Source organism: Triticum dicoccoides, chromosome 6B, assembly GCF_002162155.2.
Source record: "Triticum dicoccoides isolate Atlit2015 ecotype Zavitan chromosome 6B, WEW_v2.0, whole genome shotgun sequence".
In the NCBI taxonomy this organism is placed as follows: Eukaryota; Viridiplantae; Streptophyta; class Magnoliopsida; order Poales; family Poaceae; genus Triticum; species Triticum dicoccoides.
The window spans coordinates 267,408,637-267,423,230 of NC_041391.1; positions in this window are offsets into that span (position 1 = coordinate 267,408,637).

Genomic DNA, 14,594 nt, shown 5'->3' on the forward strand with positions numbered 1-14,594 from the left:
GCAAGCTACCACTTCCTCGTATAGCAACTCAGTGGATATTTTGACGGGTGCGAGTTCCTCCATGTGCCAAGAAATGACAACGAGCAAGCAGATGCCCTGGCACGGATCGGCTCCACCCGGCAAGCAATACCAGCTGTCGTCGCCCTACAGCGCCTCCTTAAGCCATCTGTCAAGCCGTCAGAAGAGTCCAACTCCATCTCTGTGCCGGCCCCTCCCAAAGCAGTCGAATCCAACTTGAGGGCCCCAGAAGCTGGCGCAGGGACTTCGACAGGCGTCCCGGGGACTGCAGCCGTCACACCCGGTCTGGGGAATTCGGAGCCCGGCCTAGGGACTGCAGCAGTTGGCCCCGGGAATTCTTCAACTCAACAGGCGGAAGCCAACTCCAACCCGCCGCCTCCCGGCCCAACCACCCCTGTACAAGTTGCAGTCGTGGCAGTCGAAGAAATAGCAGCACCTTCATGGGCTCAACCCATCCTCAACTTTCTAGTGAACAAAGAGCTGCCAACTGACGAGATCCTAGCCCGACAAGTGCAACGGCGGGCAGCAGTATACACCATAGTCAACAAAGAACTAGTACGTCGCAGTGTCACTAGTGTGTACCAGCGCTGCGTGGAGCCGAACCAGGGTCAAGCAATCCTGAAAGATATCCACCAAGGCGAATGTGGTCACCACGCGGCTTCAAGATCACTTGTTGCCAAAGCTTTCTGCCATGGTTTCTTCTGGCCCACTGCTCTATAAGACGCCAAGGAGTTGGTCCAGAAGTGTAAAGGGTTCCAGAAGTTCCGTTCCAAGCCACACTTGCCGGCCAAGACCATTCCCATTGCCCGGCCCTTCGCCGTTTGGGGGCTGGACATGGTGGGGCCATTCAAGATGGTTTGTGGCGGCATGACTCATTTGCTTGTCGCTGTGGACAAATTCACCAAGTGGATAGAAGCAAAGCCAATCAAGAAGCTGAATGCGCCTAATGCCGTGACTTTCATCGTCGACATCACCACTCGGTACGGCATACCACACAGCATCATCACCGACAACGGCACAAACTTTGCCAAAGGAGCATTGGCTCGTTTCTGCGCGACGCAGGGCATCCGACTGGACTTGGCGTCCATTGCCCATCCGCAGTCAAATGGCCAAGTGGAGCGAGCAAACAGCCTCATTCTGTCCGGCATCAAGCCCCGACTGGTCTAGCCTCTAGAGTGTTCGGCCGGCTGCTGGCTCGATGAGCTGCTGGCCGTCCTCTAGAGCCTGCGCACGACTCCGAACAAGTCGACCGGCTTCACGCCCTTCTTCCTCATCTACGATGTTGAATCCGTCATCCCGATGGACATAGAATTTGACTCCCCGCGAGTCACCATGTACACCGAGGAGGACACCAAGGAGGCACGAGAAGATGGCGTCGATCTACTGGAAGAGGGCCGGCTGTTGGCACTCAGCCGGTCCGCCATCTACCAGCAGAGTCTGCGCCGATACTACAACCGCAAAGTGAAGCCAAGATCCTTCCAAGACGGAGACCTTGTGCTCCGGCTGATCCAGCGAACAGCCGGCCAACACAAGCTCTCGGCACCTTGGGAAGCCCCTTTTATCGTCAGCAAAGTGTTGGGCAATGGTTCCTACTACTTGATCGATGCTCAGAAAACCAGAGCACACAAAAGAGATGACTCAGGCAAGGAGACGGAGAGGCCATGGAACGCAAACCTCCTCCCAATATTTTACAGTTAAAAGCAGTATGTACCATGCTACCTTTTGTATTAAGTACGAAGACTCCGGTTCCCCCGAGAAGAGCTCGGGGACTACCCTCTTTTATCTATACGATAAGTGTTATGCCTATGAATGTGTTGTTTCTATTCCGTCTGGCACCGGGTTCGACCAGTCGGCCCAGAGGCTCGCTGCCTTCTGCGATATGTCATTTCTTGCAGTCGGACAAGTAGTGTGTTGGCACCAAAAAACTTCTCCTGTCAGAAGCTGCAGCTCGCAGAGCGACTATACAGTGGGTAGGGGTTGCAAAGCAATGCCCACATGAAAAATGGCTAAGTAAAAGTACGCATATAGCTGGGGCCAGCATCCCGCCTTTTCGGCCGGCTTCTGCTTACCATGCCAGCACTCCAAACGGCTAAGTACTAGCCCTCCCGTAAATAGCTAAGTACTCAACCTAGCCGTAGTCCGCAGAGCGGCTGTTCGGCTGGCAAGAGGATAGCCAAGGGAGGGTGGCAAAGGAAAAAAGCAAGGAGCAGAAAGCAAGAAAAGTTAGAAGCCGGCAAACAAAGCATAATTTGCGATAAAGGGTATTTACATAGCAAAAGGCCCATTGGCCAGCATTCAACAGAGTTTGACATACACCCTGCAGGTGGAATTGTGCAAATTTAATCAAAGTTTGTCGAGACTAATAAGCAGAGAAATAAAGACAACACCCTAAGGAGCAGCAGAGGGTTCCGGCTGGACGGCGGAGTCAGCGACGCCGGTTGGGGCAGTAGAGGGTTTCGGCTGGATGGCGGAGTCAATGGAACCAGTTGGAGTAGCAGACGGCTGGACGGTAGAGTCAGCGGCACCGGTTGGTGGAACGGGCGGCTGGTCGGTCTCCGCCTGGTCGCCTCCAGCAGCAGTCGGCGCACTTGAGCGCGGATCGTTGCTCGAGTTACGGTCAGGTTGAGGCTGGCCATTCGCTCCGACCTCCGGTGCGTCCTCCTCGCTTTCCTCGTCCTCCACCTCCTCCCCTTTGTCGCTGGAATCAATCAACTCGGCTGAGTCCTTGCTGTCCTCCGGGTTCAGCCCGAACCACTCCAGCGGTGCCTCGGCGCCTTCTTCAACCAGCTCGGGGACAAAGAAGCTGGTGTCGTTGTAGTCGGCGATCGCCGCTGCTCTCCTGCCATGGTCGCCTTCCACCGCCACTAGCTCCTCCTGCGCCTCCAGCCAAAACGTCGTCAGCTGGGCTAGATCTAGCCCAGGATAGCACATCTTGACGAATTCCAGAGCCCTACGCGCTCCAGCCCAGGCCGAGGAGCCCTTCCAGGCCTCCAGGTGGCAAGCTGCCACCTCCAGCGAGTCGGCAGTCCGACTGGTAGTGCAAGGGGTCAACACGCCTGGCCAAAGGGCGGAGATCGCCTGGGCCCTGACGCGTTGAAGACGGTGCAACATCTGGTAAGCCGACCGAAGGCGGGCCTGGATGCTGAGGAGCTGCTCGTTGAGGGTCCGTGGGGGGCGTCGGCGGCAATCTGCACGCCTTCCGCCCTCCACTCGTGGCGATGAGCCTCAATGGCCTGGTTCGCGGCGACGGAGTGGCCTGGAAAGAAGTCTGTTTGGATGAAGGGCAAGGAAGCCAGAGGTTAGAAGCCAGCAGTCGGCCTGAATAGGGGCAGACGCCTCAAAGAAAAAAAGAAAAAAGAAGAGGCATACCGTCGACCAGTTCCTCAACGCTGCCGAAGCAGGCAGTCAGCTGCGCCTCCTTGTCGGCCCAGGCGGAGCGCTCGATCTCGAAATTAGCGAGGAGGTTGGTCTCCTTTGTCTTCGCCTCCTTTTGAGCCGTCTTGAGGTGCTCTGTCTGCTCTGCCAGCTGCATGACCAGTCGGTCACGCTCCTCGGCCAGCTTGCTGCACTCCACCTCCTTGACACGCAGCGCAGTGTTGTCCTCGCCCAGCTACTGCTGGAAGGCGTTGTTGTCTTCTGTAAAGAAAAATAAGAAAGGACGTCAATCAATGAATATAGAAGGGACGCAGTTGCCGGGGCGATCCGGCTCGACTGCTTAGCAGTCGGCCCGAATCACGGGGACTACAGCCCGCGGGTCCGCTATCGCGCCCCCGCAGAGAAAGAAGTTATCAACAGTCAACAAGAGAAATACAGTTACTAGGTAGATCCAGCCCGACTGCTCAGCAGTCGGCTCGAATCTCGAGGACTAAAGCCCGCGGGTGCGCAAGCGCGCCCTCGCGGAGAAAGGAAGCCAAGACTTACTCCAGCTCTTGGACAAGTTGGCGGTCTGCTTCTCCAGCTCCCGGACTCCGGAGTTGAAGGTGGCCACGCGAAGGTGGTGGTAGTCCTTCAATAGGGGTGTTAGAAGGAGTTAGCATTTGATGCTCGCAAGTTAAAGTTATGGACCGCCTGCTCAGCAGCTGTCCCGAAACATGGGGACTACACCTAGTGGGTGCGCTGGCGCGCCCCCACCAAGGAATAAGACGATCAGAAATAAAGAAGAGAGAAGCTTACTCGTATGGCTGCTCGCGAGTTCAGGAATGCCTCGTTGCACCGCTTGAGGGCGTCGGCTTCAGACCGGAGCTTGGCCTGGACGTCGAGGGCCACCTGGTTCAAGGCTCCCATCCCGCCTTCGCGCACCCAGCCAGAGGGCGCGATGCTGGTCGCCTCAGTGTCCGGGACCGACGAGCTCGCGGCGCCGGCCTCCAGCGGTCGTGGTGCTGAAATAGCCTTAGCGAGACGGTGGCGCACGGGTGTGCGGACCTCAGGAGTTGGGCCCGTCACCACCTTGTTCCCGGCTGGTGGCACCAACGGAGCAGCCGGCTGCCTGTCTTGCGCTCCACAGGTCGGCGGTGGCGGAGGCACGATGACGTCCGGCATGGCCACGTTGTCACCCTCCCTCTCCATGACCTGCTGCTCGTCGCCGGCTTCCCCAGTCGTCGCCAAAAACTCTGCGGAGGTGGTGCGGAATTCAGGGGAGTCACGAGTAGAGGCTCCTGGTGGCGCGCGGCCTCCGCAAGCCGCTCCTTCGTTGCGGCATCAGCCTCCACCTGCGCCAGCTTCCTCAGTGTAGACGCCTCCGCCTTGTCAAACTCCGCCTTCTCCAGGCGGGCGGCTTCCTGCTACTCGCGCACCTCCCGCGCATTTCTCTCCTCCGCCTCCCGGAGGTCGGCGGCCGGATCGATTCGTCGGGAGGTGGTGGAGGTCTCTGCCGCCTTGATGACCGAGGCAGCGTCTGACTTGTTGAGGGTGAGCGGGGCCCTGAGATAAGAAAGCAAGACAAAAACTTTTTTAGTCTAGATTGGCATGAAAGGGGAAGCATAAGAGAAATACTTATGTTGACACCATGGGCGACGCCTTCGGCTGCCTCTGGAACTTGTCCACCTTTGCCACGGCCTCTTTCCGCCTGGTCGCCGCGGCCGGGTTCTTGGGCTTCTTTGGCACGCTGCTGAACAAGGCGGCACCCTGTTTCTGCTTGTGCTTGCGACCTCGAGCAGACGGCCCGGCGGAGGGCCCCGCGCCTGTGTTAGCGCTGCTCCGGGCAGGGCGCGGCTCGTCTTCATCATCGTCGTCATCAGGCCAGGTCGCCACGCCGCCCCCTTCTTCAGAGCTGCCTGCTCCATCGCCGCCACCTACAATGTCGTCCTCCAAGGCGGCCGCCCCCAAGTCGGGGTCGTCCTCATCGCTCACCTCCCGGTCCGGCTGGTAATCACCACCCGGCCCCATGATCGTGGCCGTCGCCGCAGACATGTAGATCTGCACTCCAGAGAAGGAACCACTTCATACCAAGATGAAGACTAAAGCAAGGACTAAAAAGAAGAAACTAAGAGACCTACGGTAGGCGGCGGGTTGTCGCGGGACTACAGCCGCTTCCCGAAATGCCAGGACCCCTCCGACACCTTGAAGTCGGAGATCTTGTTCACCACCCAGGCCACCTCGGCCGTCGGCATCTCCTTCGTGCACATCTGGCTCGGGTCGCAATCCCGCTCATCCGACAAATCAGATGAGGACGGCCTTGGAGCGGGAGAACCCGATGCTCGATGAAGGCGATCAGCAGGTCAGACGCCACGAGGCCATCCGCCTCCGTCAGCACCCGAAGCCGTCCGATGGCGGCAGCCATGTCAGCCGACACGGGCTTCAGCTTATAGCCCTAGTAGGGCCAAAGCCCAACAAGGGGGTCGGCCTCGTAGGGAGGCAGATTGATAAAGTCGACTGCCCGGTCGATGTTCTCCACATAGAAGTAAGACTGCTGCCACAGTTTCACCGACTGTGACAGCTTGATGACCGGGAAGGCATTCTTCTTCGACGGCCGGCGCACGGCAACGAAGGCATCGCACTCGGCCGCTGTCTCCTTGGCGGAGGTGCCCAGTTTGGAGTAGAACAAAGCTCCCCATAGCTCGATGGTGGGGAGGATGCCAAGGTAGCCCTCGGATGCCGTGACGAAGGCGGACAACAGCGTCACTGTGTTGGGCGTCAAGTGGTGCGGCTGGATGTGGTTTAAGTACATGAATGAGCGGAGAAACCTGCTCACTGGGAGGCTGAAGCCGCGCAGGAAATGCGAGTGGAAGACGACGCGCTCGCCCCCCTGCGGCACCGGCGAGATCTCCTCCCCCGAGGGCACCCGCACCTTGACGAAGGCCACGTTGGGCATCCGGCGCGTGGCCCGGAGGATGGTGAGGGGATCTTTGATCATCGTCAAGCCGTCCCAATCTCCACCCTTCTCACGCGCCATGGCATCCGAGCAGAGCTGCATGGGAAGGAGGAGCTCGATGACAGCGAGCTGTGGCGGCGCTACGGCGGGCACTGAGCAGCAGTAGCAGGGAGAGAGAGGAGGAAGAAAGAATGGGGAGGAGGGCGTGCGTGCTCCGCCATTCCCCTGCCTCCCCCTATTTATAGCCCTCGGGCTGCGAAGCCGAGGGGGCGGGACGTGGGATCATGGGATTAACTGCGCCCACGACCGCACGACACCCCGATTACTACGCAGAGTTACTGCGCAGTAACTCTTGTGGGAATCGCAACCGCCCGCCTCGCCGCAGCGGATCCGCCCACGTGCCGAGGCACAGTGGTGGTGGGACCGGCTTGCTGTCATGTCCCATCGAGAGCGTGGGGTGGCAGGCTGGCCAGGCTGACGTGCGCCACATGGTGTGCTCGTGGTAGGTGGCAGGCCTGAGGAAGCTTAGAAAGCATGCTATCTATTTCCCGCCTTGGTGTTCCAAATTGGCGGATGAGCCCGCCTTGTCAAATCGACTCCAGAAGTCAGCACGTCACAAGGCGGACCTAGCGTTCATTCAGAGCGCGGCCAAAGGGGAAGCTGTTGAGACTTCACGGCCCGTCGACCGCGACGCCTCACCAGCTTCGGGGACTACTGTCGGAGTAATTGGCCACGGGTAGCCTCACCCATGTCCCTGAGCCTTTCAAGACTTTGGGCCGGCTCCACCCCACAAGACTTCAGAATAAAGCGCCGCCTTCCGGTAGCCGGCTGGCTCAATGGCCGGCTGCCCGAAGACGGTTGTGCGCCAGCAGACGGCACCAAGCTAGGCGGACTTCTAGCAGACAGTCTCCGGAGAGGCCGGCTTCTAGCAGGCAGCCACCTAGCACCCTTAGAGTCTGCGCCCCTCATCAAGAGGACAAGACTGGGTGAGGCTACAGTGTAGCCCCTCACCCACGAATCCTGGGCTTGGCATGGCTACAATGCCCCGTACAGGCGGAGATCTTCACACGACGCGGCACTGTCGCCACTTCCCCCATGATGTCATTCCTGGCAGGCGGATCCCTATTCCCACGACGGCCTATCGGTACGGCCCATAGGCGGCGGGCCCTACCAAGCAGTGAGAGCCTGGAAGACGGCGGAGGCCGGACCAGCTGGATCTAAGGGAGGCCGGCTTCTAGCAGGCGGCCAGTTCCTCCCTCGAGGCCCGTGCACCATTAACCAGATAAGACGTGGTGTGGCTACAGTGACCTCCCACCAGGCGGCGGGACTGTAGCCACGCTCCACTGACCAAGACTGCGTCATTAGCATCACGGTTACAGTGATCAGCAACCAACTAGACCCGCCAGCGGCATGGGCGGCCTGTCGGCTCCGTACCAGACCAGTCGACAGGGCCCACCAGGCAGCGGGCCCCAACAGTTGGCAGAGAAGCCGGCGACCAGAGACATTGATAGCCGGGTCCAGCACCCTGCCAGATTACCATTGTACCCCTGGGGGGTACACCTATATAAACCCCCCAGGGCACCCATGCAAAGGGTTCCCAACCTGTTAGAACTAGCTTCCACCCTAGAGGAAGAAGAGAGCTAGCCCTGCCTCCTTCTACCTCTAGCATACAGCTCAATGAGCACCATTGTATTCACTAGTACCTTAGTGATCATGCGGAGACCCCGCAGAGCAGGACTAGGGGTGTTATCTCCTAGGAGAGCCCCGAATGTGGGTAAAGTGCGTCGGTGTTCGTGTCTATGCCTCATCCCGCTCCCAGGCACCGGTGACGTTCTACTCGCTCCCACCATGATAAGCCATCCTTTGGCATATGTCGCACCCAACCCCCGACAAAGCTACTTGTCGAAGTCCACGAGGAACTAGTGAGACCGAAGTCTCCGCTGCAAAAACATAAATTAAGCATCGTGAGTACAAAGGTACTCAGCAAGACTTACATCAGATCCTATCACACATGCATTTGTATCAAGAAGGCAATGTCGGGTTTAGTTGCAGCAAGCCAGCTTTGACTTAGTGGCTATCCTGTTCTATGACTACGAGTAACTTCTTTGAGGTGAGATAGCGCACACGAGTCCACTAATCACCACACAATACGCCACTATGGATTCATCCCCGTCTCCCTATGAGAAGGCCATCCATAGCAATCACACTTGTGTGGAGCATTTTAGACTATCCACTTCAATTTGTCTATGTAACACGTAAGCATCCAAGAAGTCCATATTCACGGACCCAGGTATTCGAATAGATCATGTTAACCCTGCAGGGGTGTCCTTCTTCACACACGCTCTCACCACTTACCGCCATGTACACGTCGTGTATCTCGGCAACCTTCAAGCGGAAGCCCAATGAGGGTGTCGGCCACGACCTGACTAACCACACAAGACCCTAGTCAAGGTTTATCGCCTATTCGGGTTCTATCCGCAAGGGAGTTCAGCCGAGTTTCCATCATGGCCCCAAACAATGTGAGCAGGGTTCCCAAGCCCACGAACCGGGTGCCACTTGGTACACTGTGCCATGTGTACCTAGTTTGTCCCAAGCCCACCCTGCGGGGTGCCACTTGGTAGAAAAATAACACTACCTGCAAACAACCGAAACTAGTTGCGACTCCTGGACAACGATCAAGTTAGTTAATAAGTCGAGAGGTCATGGAGCTCCCGGAGCCCAATGTGTGGTAGTATCTAGTCATTGGAAAACATACACAGAACTCAGTGCTTAAGGACGATTCCAGTGAGACAACCCACCATGTACTCCTACATGGCCTCTCACCGCTACCTTTACAGAATCGTGTTCACACACTTAACTCTCAGCATCAGAACATAGCATTGCACTCCAATTCATTCCCAATGAATCAGACCTGACACACTCTAAGCAATAGAAGGCATGGCATGGTAGGAACACAACATGGCTTCAAACAACTCCTACCACTACTAGGAAAAGGGCTATAGATGAAATTGACACTAATGGCACACCAGAGAAGTGGTGCGCCACTACTATATACTAATGGCGCACCATTTGGTGATGCGCCATTAGTGTGGAAGACAGTAATGGCGCACCAGACACAAGATGCGCCACTAGTAACAATTTTTTTTCCATTTTTCCAAACATACTAATGGTGCATTCGGGCAAAGTGCGCCATTACTAGTTCTAACTAGTAATGGCGCACCAGCCACAGAGTGCGCCAGTACTGTATTTTTTTATTCTTTTTTTTTCAAAACTACTAATGGCGCACCGTGGCACAGTGCGCCATTACTAGTTTAAACTAGTAATGGCGCACTATGCCACGGTGCGCCATTAGTATATATATATATATATTTTACTTTTTTGCAAAACTACTAATGGCTCACGGATGTGTGGTGCGCCATTAGTATGTTGTGTTACTAATGGCGCATGTCTGTGTGGTGCGCCATTAGTAAACTGGGACCAGCTAGATATTTTGGACAGCCACACCTACACAGTCACTTTCCCCACTTCATTCCCTCCACCTCCTTCTTCAAGCTTGTCGGCTGCCTCCTCCTCCTCACCTCATTTGCACCATAGATTCATCAAAATTAAGTGGTGAAATTACCTTTTTTTTGATAGGTGAATAAGGGGAAGCTATCTTCATGTTGTATATCTACTTTTTTCTCCCTAGCTCGCTCCAACAACGTGCATCTGCACTTTTTGTGGCCTAGCTAGATCTATGTATGTTTGTGGTTTTGCATATATGTTTGTGTTTGCAGGTACCGGTATTTGAAATGCGATAGTTGCCAATATTTTGCCGGAATGTTGATTCATTTCCGTTTCGGCGAGAATTTTGGCAATATGCATTCTTTTTGGTCCTATTTTTAGGGAAAGTCATGCCAAATTTTTTCTTGGTTCTAAAATATCATTTTGCTCTACCCCGCAGGCGACCATGGTCCACACGATGACCGAAGGCATCGTGTATAGGTTTTTGAGCTCCGCAAAGGCCGAGATGCTTCAAAAGAATGAGACGGAGATAAGATGTCCGTGTTGAAGATGCAAGCTGAAGAGCCTTATTGCGGACCCGGATTCCGGGCAGGTGCGGGACCACCTGCTCTTGTGTGGTTTCATGGATGGATATCGGTGGCAAGGTGATGAAGATGACTATGAAGTCGTCCATGGGGGCCGGGCAAGAAATGAGGAAGGGCAACAAGACAACCACCGCGGCGAGGGCGGGCGAGAAGATGAAGAATCTCCAGGACATGATCACTATGGTGATGCTGTACACAGTCATCATGTAGAAGATGCCGGACATGATGATGAGGAAGATCAAGACGAAGGGCATGATCATGAAGATGAAGATGCCGGAGCAGACGACGATGGAGGCTGGGTGCAGGACCCTCATATTCAAGACCTGCTTCTCAAGCAGATGGATAACGCAAGAGCTGCTGCCTGAGAGAAAGCCAAGCTGGATCAACTGGAGATAGACGCGGTTACTCCATTGTATGAAGGATGCAGGCCCGAGGATACCCGCCTGAAAGTAACGCTCATGGCTCGGGAGATGAAGTTAAAACACAAAATGACCGACGCATGTTTCGACGAGAACATGTCATTCTGGCACGAACGTCTTCCCAAGGGGAACAAGTGCCCGGCCAGTTTCGAGGAGGCGAAGAAAATCGTGTGTCCTCTGGATTTACCGCACGTGAAATACCATGTGTGCATGAACAATTGCATCATTTATCGGGACGAGCACGCGGAGTCTATCATATGTTCGGTATGCGGCGTCACTCGCTACAAGAAGAGGAAGAAAGCTCCTCGAAAATCGGTGTGGTACTTTCTGATCACTCCTTGTCTGCAGCGGTATTTCGCGGACCCTAAGGTAGCAAAGCTCCTGCGTTGGCACATGGATAGGGAGGAGAAGAAGCGGGAAGATGACGGAAATGATCCGGAGATAAATAAAAAAGACAAGATGATGAGTCACCCTAAGGATGCGAGCCAGTGGCAAGCGTTGAACTTCGAAGACCCAGAATTTGGGAAGGATCCAAGGAACATCGTGCTGGGCACGAGCACCGATGGAGTCAATCTGTATGGCAGCCAGAGAAGCACACATAGTACCTGGCCTGTGTTTGTGTGGATGTACAACCTTCCCCCTGGTTGTGGATGAAGAGGAAGTACATTCACATGAGTATGCTAATTGAAGGGCCGAAACAACCAGGGAACGGCATCAATCTGTATCTGGGGCTGCTGAAAGAGGAGCTAGACATGCTATGGAAAATGCCAGCCAATACGTGGGACGTCGCAGAGAAAGAATATTTCCCTATGAGGCCGCACTGCTCACGACGGTGCACGACTATCTCGGTTACGGATATCTCGCAGGGCAGGTGGTCCACGGATTTTCTGGATGCATAAGGTGCATGGATGACACAACGTATCGCCAGCTAGATAGAGATCCCGGGTCTTCGAAAACCGTGTTCATGGGACATCGAAGGTGGCTTCGCGACGATGACCCGTGGAGGAAACGCAAGGATCTGTTCGATGGTGAAACTGAACCCCAAAGATGCCCGCGTACGAGGAGCGGCGAGGAAATAGATGAGCTGTTGAAAAATTGGAAAGATTGCCCAGTGCCGGGAAAGAAGCGAAAGGCGCCAGAGCCGCTGCTGAAGGTATGGAAAACGAGGTCTGTTTTCTGGGACTTGCCGTACTGGAAGATCCACCGTGTGCCTCACAGCCTTGATGCCATGCATATCACGAAGAACGTGTGCGAGAGTCTTGTTGGTACCCTGCTCAACATGCTAGAGAGGACCAAAGATGGGCCGAAAGCAAGGGCAGACTTGAAATCAATGGGCATCAGGCAGGAGCTTCACGCTAATGATGATGATGATGATGATGAGGCAAAGCAGGACACAGAAAGTCGTCGCAAAGGCAAAAAGGCCAAGAAGACCGCAAATGACTACCCTCCCGCGTGCTTCACTCTTAGTCAGGAGGAGATCGAGCAATTTTTCACCTGCCTCGTAGGAGTAAAACTTCCTTATGGTTATGCGGGGAAGAGAAGCAGATACCTAGAACCAGCGAAGCAGAAGTTCAGCAGGATGAAGTCTCGCGACTGTCACGTGCTAATGACGCAAATACTTCCAGTTGCAATCCGTGGGATCATGGATGCGCACGTCCGTGAAACGCTATTTGGCCTATGCAACTTTTTTGACGTCATCTCTTGGAAGTCGATTGGCGTGAGGCAACTTAGAAGGCTACAGGAAGACATCATGGTGATACTATGCGAGCTTGAGATGTACTTCCCGCCCGCATTCTTCGATGTTATGCTGCATCTGCTGGTCCATATCATGGAGGATATCATCCAACTCGGGCCGACGTTCCTGCACAGCTTGATGCCGTTCGAAAGGATGAATGGTGTCATCAAAGGATACATTCGCAACATGTCACGTCTAGAGGGAAGTATAGCCAGGGGCTTTCTGACCGAAGAGTGCATCTCCTACTGCATGAATTATCTAGGCATCGAGAACCCCATTGGTCTGCCCGTCAACAGGCACCTCGGCAGGCTCGCTGGATGGGGTCACTGTGAGGGTCGCCGTGAAATGCATGTCGACTTCGAGGGTCGACTCGCCGACTTTGAAAGAGCAAACCTAGTCGCGCTACAACACATAGACGTGGTCGATCCTTTGGTGGTAGAGCACAAAACCTTTATTGAGAAGACGTACAATGACCGAGGCCAACAGAGGACGGACGGAGATATAATCAAAGAGCACAACTCATGTTTCACGCGTTGGTTCAAGCAGAAGCTTCTGTCGTACCCTTTACATGAGGATTCTTCCACGGAAGAACAACTCATATTCGCCTTGTCACAGGGTGCCGAGCACAACCTGATGACCTATGAGGCGTACGATATCAACAGCTACACATTCTACACCGAGGACAAGGACATGAAGAGCGATGGTTATCAGAACTCCGAGCTAATGATGGAATCCTACACCGGTAACGACAAGGACAGATACTACGGAAGGATCGAGGAGATCTGGGAGCTGAGCTACGCTGGAGAGAAGGTCCTGATGTTCCGTGTTAGATGGGCCAAGAGCATCCTAAAAGAAGACCGGTATTTCACCACCATGGTTATACCCGAAGCCAAATCCAAGACCGCGGGCGCAAACGTCACCGCGAAAAATGAGCCATGGGTACTGGCTTCCCAAGTGAACCAATGCTTCTTCATTACCGACCCGTCAAAGCCTAGTCGTGTTGTCGTGAGGAGAGGCAAAAGGAAGATCATCGGAATGGATGGAGTAGCCAATGAGCAAGACTTCGACAAGTACGGCGACCCGAAGATCGAACATGACGACGACGATGAAGTAGCAGCATACACCACAAGAAGAAGCAGGACCACCCTACCTAAATGACATCCGTTCCACAGAAGAACTCCATTTGCGAAAAATAAGGGCAAGAAGATTGTGAACAGATAGCTAGCTAAGATCGATTGTATTTAAATCGTAGTCTTCATTTCTCGATTGTATTTCATGGGCACTTTTTGATATCATGAATATTTTTAAATTTCATAGGCACTTTTTGAATTCATGAGGACACTCGATCTCGATCCCCTCCATCTCGATCTCGATTCACCCTGCATCTCGATCTCGATCCCCCTCCATCTCGATCGCTATCCCCCTCCATCTCGATCTCGATCCCAACCGCACCCTCCCCCGCTAGCTCCACCGCCGCCGACGACCCACCGCACCCTCCCCCGTTCCACCGCCGCCAACGAGCACCCCCCGCACCCTCCCCTGCTCCACCGCCGCCGCCGATGATATTTTCAACTAACAAATTTGATGATATTTTTTAAAAAACTATTACTGTTTTTATAAAAAAATATTACTGTTTCATATTCATATTCATTTTCTAAAAAATAATAATAAAAAAGTGTAGACTACAATTGTTGTTAAACAACAATTATTACTGTTTTTATAAAAAAAATATTACTATTTCATATTCATATTCATTTTAAAAAAAATAATAATAATAAAACATACTAATGGCGCACCCGCCCGGTGGTGTGCCATTGCTATCTAAAAAAAGATTTCTAATGGCGCACCGATGGGGGGTGCGCCGTTGCTATCTAAAAAAAGATTTCTAATGGCGCACCGACGGGTGGAGCGCCATTAGTAAGCTTCCCCCCTAGCTAATTCCTCCCTCTCCCTTGCCAGATCCCCTTCGTCCCTCTCTCCCTCGCCAGATCCACCCGCGCACTGCCCCGACCCACGACGCTGCC